This window comes from Nilaparvata lugens, chromosome 6 (genome assembly GCF_014356525.2).
Source record: "Nilaparvata lugens isolate BPH chromosome 6, ASM1435652v1, whole genome shotgun sequence".
Taxonomy (NCBI): domain Eukaryota; kingdom Metazoa; phylum Arthropoda; class Insecta; order Hemiptera; family Delphacidae; genus Nilaparvata; species Nilaparvata lugens.
Window position 1 is genome coordinate 5,627,605 of NC_052509.1, and position 10,852 is coordinate 5,638,456.

Genomic DNA, 10,852 nt, shown 5'->3' on the forward strand with positions numbered 1-10,852 from the left:
AGATAAATCGATACTATAAATTACGCTAAAGTTGAATTAAACGGTTAGAGACGGTATGAATTTACGCTTTTCATTTATAATTTAAATTTTTATAATGCACAAATCATATACATGATAGGAAAAAAGGATCAACAGTCCTAGCCCAGAGCTATTATCTTCCCGATTTTGAAGTGTCCAAAAAGTAGGTTATATTGCTTCACTCTATCAAATCGAATCAAATTTCGCGTCCAGGAATTATTTAGAATAGTTTAATTAGATTGAAAACCGAAAATATCGCTCTCAACTGTAACTGCAGGAGTAGATATACAGCAATCAGCAGTTTGTAGCAAGGTAGCACTAGAAAAGTACAGGTATTCTAGGTACATTGGTTTGTGGTAAGAAAAGTGGTTGATCCATGAGTTCATACTTGAGTAATACTTGATTGTTCGAATCAGATCAGTCAAGAGGTTATGCCTATTCAGTTTGGAAATTACCTTACAAATAATATTTCAAATTACCTCATTTCTATAAATAGACGACTTTCAACATTCATGTGGACGTCCATAACAACAAATGAAAATTGAAAACTACCGACGAAAATACTTATTAAAAGTGGATAGAAATTGTGACGGTGAAAACTGTAAAAGTGGACAAATTGGTTGGAGCTACAACTGATCACTGAGATCAGAGAAGAGATTTGTTCTTTGTATTGTAAGCAATATTTTTGCCTTCACCAAATATGTAAGGGTGAGAAAATGAAAAAAAAAACACAAGAAAAGATCGTACAGGTTTTTGATATTTAAAACAAAACAATAAATTATTTATTACAAAAATTAGAATTATAATTAGAAATTACGAAATAATAATAATCAGATGAATATTTCAGGGGCTACTCGCTTTGCTGCTAGTGAGGATTCAATTGTTGTAGTTATGAAAAATTTAAGAACAATGACTCAGTAGTCACCTACCTTTTAGAAAATGGCTTCCCACTTTGGCATCCACTGGTATTTCGCGGCGTTGATTATTAATTAAAAAAATAAAAATAACTGATCTAATGAAATGGGTTCAGATCCCGTCCCATTCAATAATACAATTCTCTTTAAACTGCCCGAACTGCGACAGGAAAACTGTATTATAAAACAAGAGCAAAATCTATCCCCTTCACCAGAACAGCCGGACTTTACTCACAGTCCTATCGAACGAGCTCACACACAACGACCAAAAGAAAAATTTTGGGTATTAAATATAACTCAGTCAATGCCAAACATGAAGGCCATCTCAAGTACATATTTTTATCTGTCGCACAAGCGGCACGTTTGTTATTAAAAACAGAAGAGAAGCTACATTAATTTTGACAACAAATGAAATAAACAATCCTTCTGTCGATGACAAAAATTGTTCAAAGACAAAAACACTGTTCATTAAACTTTTCTAAATTAAAACTCTAAAATCCTGATCAATATGAGATAAATATATGATTCATATATATGTCCCATATGACCAGGTGACAGTATTCCTGATTGCTCGAGAGTAGATCAAATGAAAATGGAAAAATCTGGTGTGGGTACACTCACACAACTTTCCTTGCTCATTGAACTGTTAGCCCCATTCTTGAACGAGAATAATTTAGGGGAATAGCATAATGACGATTGGCGGCAACATATTTGAAACTACGATCAGACTTCTGTATATGTGTATATATAATAATTGTTTTCAGAGTACTTTTTCTTTTGTGCAAATTGTGAAATTCGATTATTTTTTTAAAAGTCGTCAAAACAGCTGTTCTACAGATGAAATTTCAAGTCGATCGGTTAATTAGGAATGGAGTTATCGTGTTCACAGACATACACACATATACACACACAGACCAACACCCAAAAATCATGTTTTTGGACTCAGGGGACCTTGAAACGTATAGAAAACTTGAAATTAGGGTACCTTAATTTTTTTGGAAAGCAATACTTTCCTTACCTATGGTAATAGGGCAAGGAAAGTAGAAATGAATACTAGATCCAGTGACTGATAATTATTACGAAATTGAGAATAAAATTTTGGTAGATTTGAGCTTGGTACCTCAAGGAGCATACAGATTTATGCGCTGCGAACATGAGCAATTCACTTTTAATCAGCTGATTATATCTGTATTTTTACAGAAACGGTAAGATACAGATATAAAAAGCTTGGCATCAGCTAATTAAAAGTGAATTGCTCATGTTCGCGGCGCGTAAATCTGTACGCACCTTAAGACTGAACTCTCATCATCTTATCACAAACACCCATATGAAACTCACCCTAGAGCTTATGTGAAAACCTTACTCAGTACAAACGAGTGACACGGATCTGGAAGACATAGATAGTATTGAATTATCTGTAGAAAATCTATAATAGTTTAATAATATCTTTGATTGTTGGAACAGCACAACCAAAGTAGTTAATTCAGCAAAATCAACATCAAAGTAATCGAAACTGAAAAGTCGGTTGCTAAGCAAAATCAAGACAACAACAATGTGAATTTTATATAATTATTATTTAACGAAAATCCTAAATAAATGCTGCAAATCACCCCGAAGACCTCTGCTACTGCAGACATTGACAACAGGGCTCGGGCTGACAACTAATTTTTGGATAGTAGTTCTCATCGAATTTCCATCTAGCTGTTAGCCCTGTTGTCAATGTCTGCAGTAGCAGAGGTCTTCGAGGTGATTTGCAGCATTTATTTAGGATTTTCGTTAAATAATAATTACGGTATATATTAATAAGCATTCGAATAAATGCATTCTCTATTTAATTCTATCTGTGAATGTGAATTTTGACAAATCCTCAAAATTCCGCAATGAATTTATAGCTTTGGAAGAGAAATTGAAATCGAGCTATGATTTGCAATAATTTTATTGCAAAAGTATCTACCTTCGTAATTTGATGTATTCTAAAAATTTCCTCGTTATCTTGAAATTTTTGTGACCGATTTTCATGTAAGGATTGTCGTAGCCTATACGAGAGATTCTTCAGATTTTTGAAACGTTACCTAATAAACGATGAAATCAGCATTATATTATCAAGTAGTAGTATATTTACATTTTGAACATGATTGGCATTTAATATAAATATCGGGGCACCGAGCTTCGCTCGTTATTTCTATTTATTGATAAACAGAACACAATTCTCTAAAATGATCGTGTTTATATTTCACAGCTGGCTATACGTCATCTTATGAATTTCGGGGATGCGGTATTTTGATTTTTCACATACTCACTCGCTCACTCACTTTTTTACCATCCACAGCTGGTTCAGCCAAGAATGAATTATCCTTTTAATGTCGTTCAGCGAGTTTTTCAAGGATGAGACCTAGTGCAATCGAATTTTTATATCATAAACCTACTATGATCCAAATTTCGTGGAAATCGTTAGAGCCGTTTTCGAGAACCGTTGAACATAAATAACGAGATATAAAATAACCAGATATAAATATACAGAAATTACTCGCCTTATATAATAGGATTGAGCATTGGAACATATGAAAGTAATTGAAGATATTATTGTTGAAATGCCTTTATATTTGTTTGAAAAAATATTAAAACTAGATGGTTAGTAGACTTACTAGTAATGTATCTCAATAACAATACCTGGGCTATGATCATTTCAGAATAGTAGTGAAATGCAAACTGAGAAATGAAGTGGAAGGGAGAGAATGAGAAAGGAGGAAGATGGATATAGTGAATGAGGGAATTTTACAATCTGAATTGATGCATGGATATGAGAATGGGTATTTGATTGTTTACATTGTGCTGTAATGAAATGACTGAAATGCATCCTGGGCATGTGGTGGAGGAGGAGGAGGAGGAGGAGGAGGAGGAGGAGGAGGAGGAGGAGGAGGAGGGAACAATAACAATGCAATGTTATTCAGATGCATCCGAATAAAGTTTAATTAGGTGGGCCTGCTGTAACCAGCCCAAAAATGCTTGGAATGCCGATGTTGTTTTGAATAATCGAGATCGAACAGGCTATCAATATCAGCAGAGAATTTTCAGGTTGAAATTTTTCAGAGAATTTTCATTGAAATTTTTCAAACAAACAATTTTTCAGAGGTTTGATGAGGGTAGGGGTGGTTGAATTTACTGAATAGCTTGATTGTTTTTTTAACTTGTTCGGACTGACCAATGCTAGCTAATTAGCGTAGAAGTTTTGGGTATTCCACAACAACAATTTTAAACAAAATTCTAGTTGAATACGGGTCAATATTATTGAATAATATTATTGCATGTTTCAAATATGCGATTAATGATGACAATCAAGGAAAGAGACCATGTAGTAAATGCCTAGATATACACTGTATATTTCCAAATTCTTGAGATGTTGTGTAGTTTTCGGTCAGGAGAACATAACTTCTCATCATGTATCACATAATAGGGTTACTTGAACTGTTAATTAATGAAGAAATAAATTCAAGATACCCTTGGCTTTCAAGCCATCCTCAAGTTTTCCAAAAATCAATTAATCCTTATTTTCTTGATGTTGTCCTTTCAATAGTACTGTTATCTATCGAGTTTATTACAGTTATTTTATTTTTTATTTTGATAAAAAATACAATCACCCCATTCAAATGAAGAATTCATTGCATTTTCACGCAAAGTGTACGGTAAATCTACTTTCCAAGAATCAATGTTTTCCAATCCATCAATAAATTTAGTTCTCATGTTTTCATCAAACAAACCTATCATCTACAATCTGAAATTCCACAATCTATAATTCAATCTCTCTTATATTTAGACAATATCACCCAACGACTAACAAAATTTAGATGACAGAATTAGTTTCAATGACAATTTACCTTAATCCACATAATCGAAATAATTTCATTCAACAACCAAGAAAATGTAAATATGGAAATGTTAGTTTCATTGCTAGAGTCGGCACCATTGAAGAGATTCTTGAGGAATTCTCCATCCACACGGTGAAATATTCTTGGTCATGCATCTTGAGGAATTCCTTTCATTTATCGTTATGATTAACCTCTACGTTTACAGTTGTTGCGAAACGTTTGCCCTCATAAGTAGTACCACAAAACCTCAACATTCAAATAAAAGTAGTAGCAATACCTTCAATTGTCTCGAACTGCTTTTAATTATTGTACCTTTCAATTGCAACTTAAATGCTATTTTTATTTATTTATTATTTTACAAAGGCGACTTTCTAGAAGTATTTTAAGCCTAGGTGTCGATGATGGGATGAATGATAATACAATGAAGATAGAGTGATAGATACAATGAATGGATAAAAGTTATTGGTTATGCTTTCCACTTGAATTGATTTGAGTCCATTATATTCAATTCTTCTCCTTTTCTATTAATTTAGATCATCATAAAACCCCAACGTTCAAATAAAATTTGTCCAGACATTTTACAAAAATGTTTTATTGACAACATTTTTATCACCACCCTTGAAAAAACAACAGATTAACATGTATTAGCTTGTAGACTCATTGACTACCTGTCAAGTAAACACCTGTATAGGCCTACCTCTCAGCTAAAACACACTGATAAGATAAGCAACGTGCTCTAAGCTAACAGCTCTCACAGCTATATACCTAAATTCATTTCAAACTGTGTATCTTCCCTATAGATGACATCTCTGTTTCCCATGAAACAAATGCTGACAGTATGACTTGAGCTGGAGCTCTCCACGTTTTTCGAGTGCTGTCGTTTGAACGGTGGCTTGAGTGGATGGATGATTCTCGCGTGGTTTAGCTAACGTGGAAAGTGATGGTGTTATTTGTGAAGCGTTTGAGGGTTGGATGCATGTGTGTTTTTTCACAATACGATGGGGAAATCCTTGAAAATTCAGTGAGAAAAAATGGAGATAAATTTGTAGATTGATCAGGGCTGGAATCATAACAGGCGTAGATCCTTGCAAATATACAAGGAAACTAATTGCATTATATTGAGGTCCACGTTATAATGCAGTGTTTGATTAGCAATGGTATTGCTATCCTTGTCTATCATTCAACAAAGCGGATAGCGCTATCTCATTCTCGCTTTGCTCTGTTGCCAGATTGTTTTTCAACAATGTAGAAACATAATTAATTTAAAAATCGACTGAGTCATTGTCAATATTGTAGAACCGTTCCATATATTGAATACAGTTTAACTGTGTAGAATTTGACAACATATGTGTGTTTTTATTCAATAATTAATTAACAAAATATTCAATCTTGATTAAGAAAATTCATTATGAAATTATAAAAAATATAATTTCTTGCTTAATAAAATATAATTGATTATTTTAAACGAGAATGAGATTTTAATATTACATCAATAAACCTGTATCAGCTACCGTCTATAGAAGACATTGACAAGACGGAGAATCGGCAACATTTTTCTCCTATCTTTCTCCACTATCATTATAACGTGGACCTCACTATAGTAGTGTTATCAGGTATGCATATGAGGTATATTGTACATCACAAGATAATATATCATATACCTCACCTTATAGGCTCATTTCTAAGAGAAGTAGCTGGGGAATTGATTTATAAAATCAAAGTTCGTCGGATAGGAGGATACTTGGAGATACAATTTATTTGGAAAAGTGTTATGTAGTTTGGAAATAGTATGAATCTCATGGAAAATTATTACAATTTGTATCAATAGAACCATGTATGAATGAATAATCAAGTTATCCAAGTATCTAAACTAAAATTATTAAACTCTAGTATTTTTGACACAAGCTAGTGTTGAGTTATTCAGAAGTATTGTTATATTGAAATCTTAATTGATGAATTCAGTCTTTTGTTCATACATTCATTGATCGAATTATACACCATTCATTCAAATTTGAGTCCCATAACAAAGGAAAACAGTGATCAAGCGGATAATCCTTACTTCCTACCTCTTATCCTATATTTACTATCAATTATTGAATAAATTTGAAACTATTTTGTTACAAAAACTAATATACCAATTGTGTGTTTTTATATATACTGTATACCCAAGAGATAATTACTTATATGTACACACTGGTACATTTCAAAACGTTATGAAATAATAATGAATTTAGGCGAGTACTGTATGCCCAGGCTATCATTTATTTTGAATTTCACAAATATCACGGCAATTAATTTGATTTGATCAGAACTTGCTACTAAAATTATTATGAGAATCATGATTTATCTCTACCCGGGCTCAGCCATTCTGTGGAGTAGGCCTACCTTGCTCGCTTCTGATTGGCTCGTGTCAGCCAATGTGAAGTGATGGGCGAGCGAGTCGATACGACCAATAGGAAGCGTAGGCTTGAGTTTCTCTACTCACTACTAAGCTTAATTTTCCCCTTTCATATGATGAATAATTTTCCCCTTTCATATTATCATTGAAAGTATAGATCAGTTGGGGGATAGTTGTGTAAATGAATGATATTGTAGATGAACATTCATCGAAAATAGATGATGCAATATATTCTTACCTTGTTAAACCATAACAAAATTATTTTTAATTGCAATATGAATACATTATGAAATAAATACCGTGCCAACTTCAAGACTAAGATCTAGAATTCTACAACAACCTCATAATTTCATCCAATCTTCCCTGATTCAATCAACATTCGTTTCTCAAAAACATCACTTTCAAAACAAAACTCCGATGTTGAGAATCCAACTGCCACTTTTCAGACTAACTTGTATTGCTACTCGAAGCTGCCACCTTAATTGAAGCGCTACGTTCAGATCACAGACATTTCAAAGAGCGAATAAATGAAATTTCATCCCTTTAAAGTATGAGAGCGAGAGGGTGGTGAGGGGAAGATGTTGTCGAAGAGTGGGGGGAGGGAACCCCCTACCTAAGGGTAACCCCCCCCCCGGGGGGGTAGCCTTGGATCTCAAGACTCACGTCTATGTAGTTCAGTTTCATTACACACAGAAAGGGGACCGACAGAACATTTTGAGAAGTCTGAATTTTCCGAATAAGAGACGTTTTTCCTGAACCCCCTTTTTCCTCCCCCCCAAACGCGGCAATCTTGAGGGGGATTTCTTTCGTTTTTAATTTATCTCGCGGAGAAGTTGTGTAGTAGCTGGTGACGAAGTGGTGGAGGGGTGAGAAGGAGGTAGAGGAGGGAGAAGGAAAAATAGAAAGAGAAATTCTTTTTACGACTCCGCATAAAGCGTTGAAGACGCTCCAAAGCGTCGCTAAGCGTCTCTGTTATTTCTCTGGCGTCGAAATGTCTCCGAGTCATGATTAAATTTTTTTTCATTCGTCTCTTCTTTTTTTCTTGTTCTCCGTTTTTTCTTTACCTTCATTTTTTTACTTCTTATTCTTGTTGTTACAAGTTACATTCTACAAGTCCCTCTTTCCGTACATTTTTTGTCTCTTCTTCTTTCACTTATGCTTTCTCGACTTTCTATTCCTGTTTTTTTTATTACTTCTTCCTCTACTTCTGTCCTCTTTCTCGTTCATTTTCTGTTTTAATATTGCTCGGTTTTCATTCTTTCTCATTTCTCTTCTCCTCCTCCTCCTTCTAATATTTCTTCTTCTACTTCATATTCTTTTCTCTCCTAGATCTAGTATTTGTTCTTCTTCTTCCAGTTCCCCTTCTCGTTCTCTTCTTATTCTATATCCTCTCCATATTCCTTTACTATTCATCTTTATAGTCATCTTTTTCTCCTCCTCCTTCTTCTCTTCCTCCTTTTTCTCCTTCATCTTCACCTTCTCCATCTTCTTCTCCCGCTGACTCTCCTCCTTCCTCTTCTCCCACTCCTTTCTATTGTACTACTTGTTGGCCTCATTCTTTTTTGTTGCTCTTCTTCTTCCCGTTCTTCTTGTTGTTATTGTAGTTGTCCTACCTCTTCTTCTTCTTCTTCTTCTTCTTCTTCTTCTTCTTCTTCTTCTTCTTCTTCTTCTTCTTTCTTCTTTTCTTCTTCTTCTTCTTCTTCTTCATCGTCTTGTTCTTGTTTTTCTTCTTCTTATTCTTCTTATCCTTCATCTTCTTGTTCTTGTTTTTCTTCTTCTTCTTCTCCTTCTTCTTTTCTTCTTCTTCTTCTTCTTCTTCTTCTTCTGCTTTTTCTTCTTCTTTCTTTCTTTTTCTTCTTCTTTCTTTTTTTTTCTTCTTCATCTTGTTCTGCTTCATCTTCTTCTTCTTGTTGTTCTTCATCTTCTTGTTCTGCTTTTCTTCTTCTTCTTCTCTTCTTCTTCTCTTCTCTTCTTCTTCTTCTTTTCTTCTTCTTCTTCTTCTTCTTCTTCTTCTTCTTCTGCTTTTTCTTCTTCTTCTTCTTCTTCTTCTTCTTCTTCTTCTTCTTCTTCTTCTTCTTCTTCGTCTTCTACCTTTTCATCTTCTTCTTCCTCCTCCACCTCCTCTCCCTCTTCTTCTTCATCTCATTTTTCTTCTCCTCCCTCTACCTCTTCTTATTCCTCTTCTCACTCTTGAAAAGCCAAATTTCCAAGGCGGGGAGAAAGCGCGTCTACTACGAGGATTATAAGAAAAAGTAATATATTCGCGAAGAAAGAAAAACAGACTGAGCCTCTTTCATTTCATACACTGTTGTCGACAATAATCTTCGCCCACCAAAACTGCCATCTCTCCATTTTTTTCCCGGTTTCTTCTTATTACCCTCGCGCATTTCATTGTGTTCCCAGCAGGTCTCTCGATTTCCAGAATCGTTTTTTCGACTTTTTTTTACTTTTTCCAGTCTCTTTGATTGAGCTCGTCGCATTTGTGATAAACCAAGATAATAATTCATTACAATTAGCTGTGTTCGATCGGCAATCTCACTCGTGGTCGCATTTGACAGTTCATTCATAAGTTGACTTTTCAATCGAACCAATGAAGATCGTACCTAAGGTACTTCATACATGTTCTTCTAAAGGTGCGTACAGATTTACGCGCCGCGAACATGAGCAATTCACTTTTAATCAGTGATTATATCTGTATTTTTACAGAAACGGTAAGATACAGATATGAAAAACTTGGCATCAGCTAATTAAAAGTGAATTGCTCATGTTCGCGGCGCGTATATCTGTACGCACCTTGAAAGTTCTTCTATACAGAGATCTGTACGCACCTTGAAGGTTCTTCTAAAGGTGCGTACAGATTTACGCGCCGCGAACATGAGCAATTCACTTTTAATCAGCTGATTATATCTGTATTTTTACAGAAACGGTAAGATACAGATATGAAAAACTTGGCATCAGCTAATTAAAAGTGAATTGCTCATGTTCGCGGCGCGTATATCTGTACGCACCTTGAAAGTTCTTCTATACAGAGATCTGTACGCACCTTGAAGGTTCTTCTAAAGGTGCGTACAGATTTACGCGCCGCGAACATGAGCAATTCACTTTTAATCAGCTGATTATATCTGTATTTTTACAGAAACGGTAAGATACAGATATGAAAAACTTGGCATCAGCTAATTAAAAGTGAATTGCTCATGTTCGCGGCGCGTATATCTGTACGCACCTTGAAAGTTCTTCTATACAGAGATCTGTACGCACCTTGAAGGTTCTTCTAAAGGTGCGTACAGATTTACGCGCCGCGAACATGAGCAATTCACTTTTAATCAGCTGATTATATCTGTATTTTTACAGAAACGGTAAGATACAGATATGAAAAACTTGGCATCAGCTAATTAAAAGTGAATTGCTCATGTTCGCGGCGCGTATATCTGTACGCACCTTGAAAGTTCTTCTATACAGAGATCTGTACGCACCTTGAAGGTTCTTCTAAAGGTGCGTACAGATTTACGCGCCGCGAACATGAGCAATTCACTTTTAATCAGCTGATTATATCTGTATTTTTACAGAAACGGTAAGATACAGACATGAAAAGCTTGGCATCAGCTGATTAAAAGTGAATTGCTCATGTTCGCGGCGCGTATATCTGTACGCACCTT

General features: G+C 34.9%; 1 protein-coding gene across 1 annotated transcript in view; it reads left to right on the top strand.

The window, feature by feature from the left end:
- Positions 1-10,852, top strand: part of LOC111056969 (LIM homeobox transcription factor 1-beta) — a 40,467-nt gene that overhangs the window by 1,831 nt on the left and 27,784 nt on the right. The window lies entirely within an intron of this gene.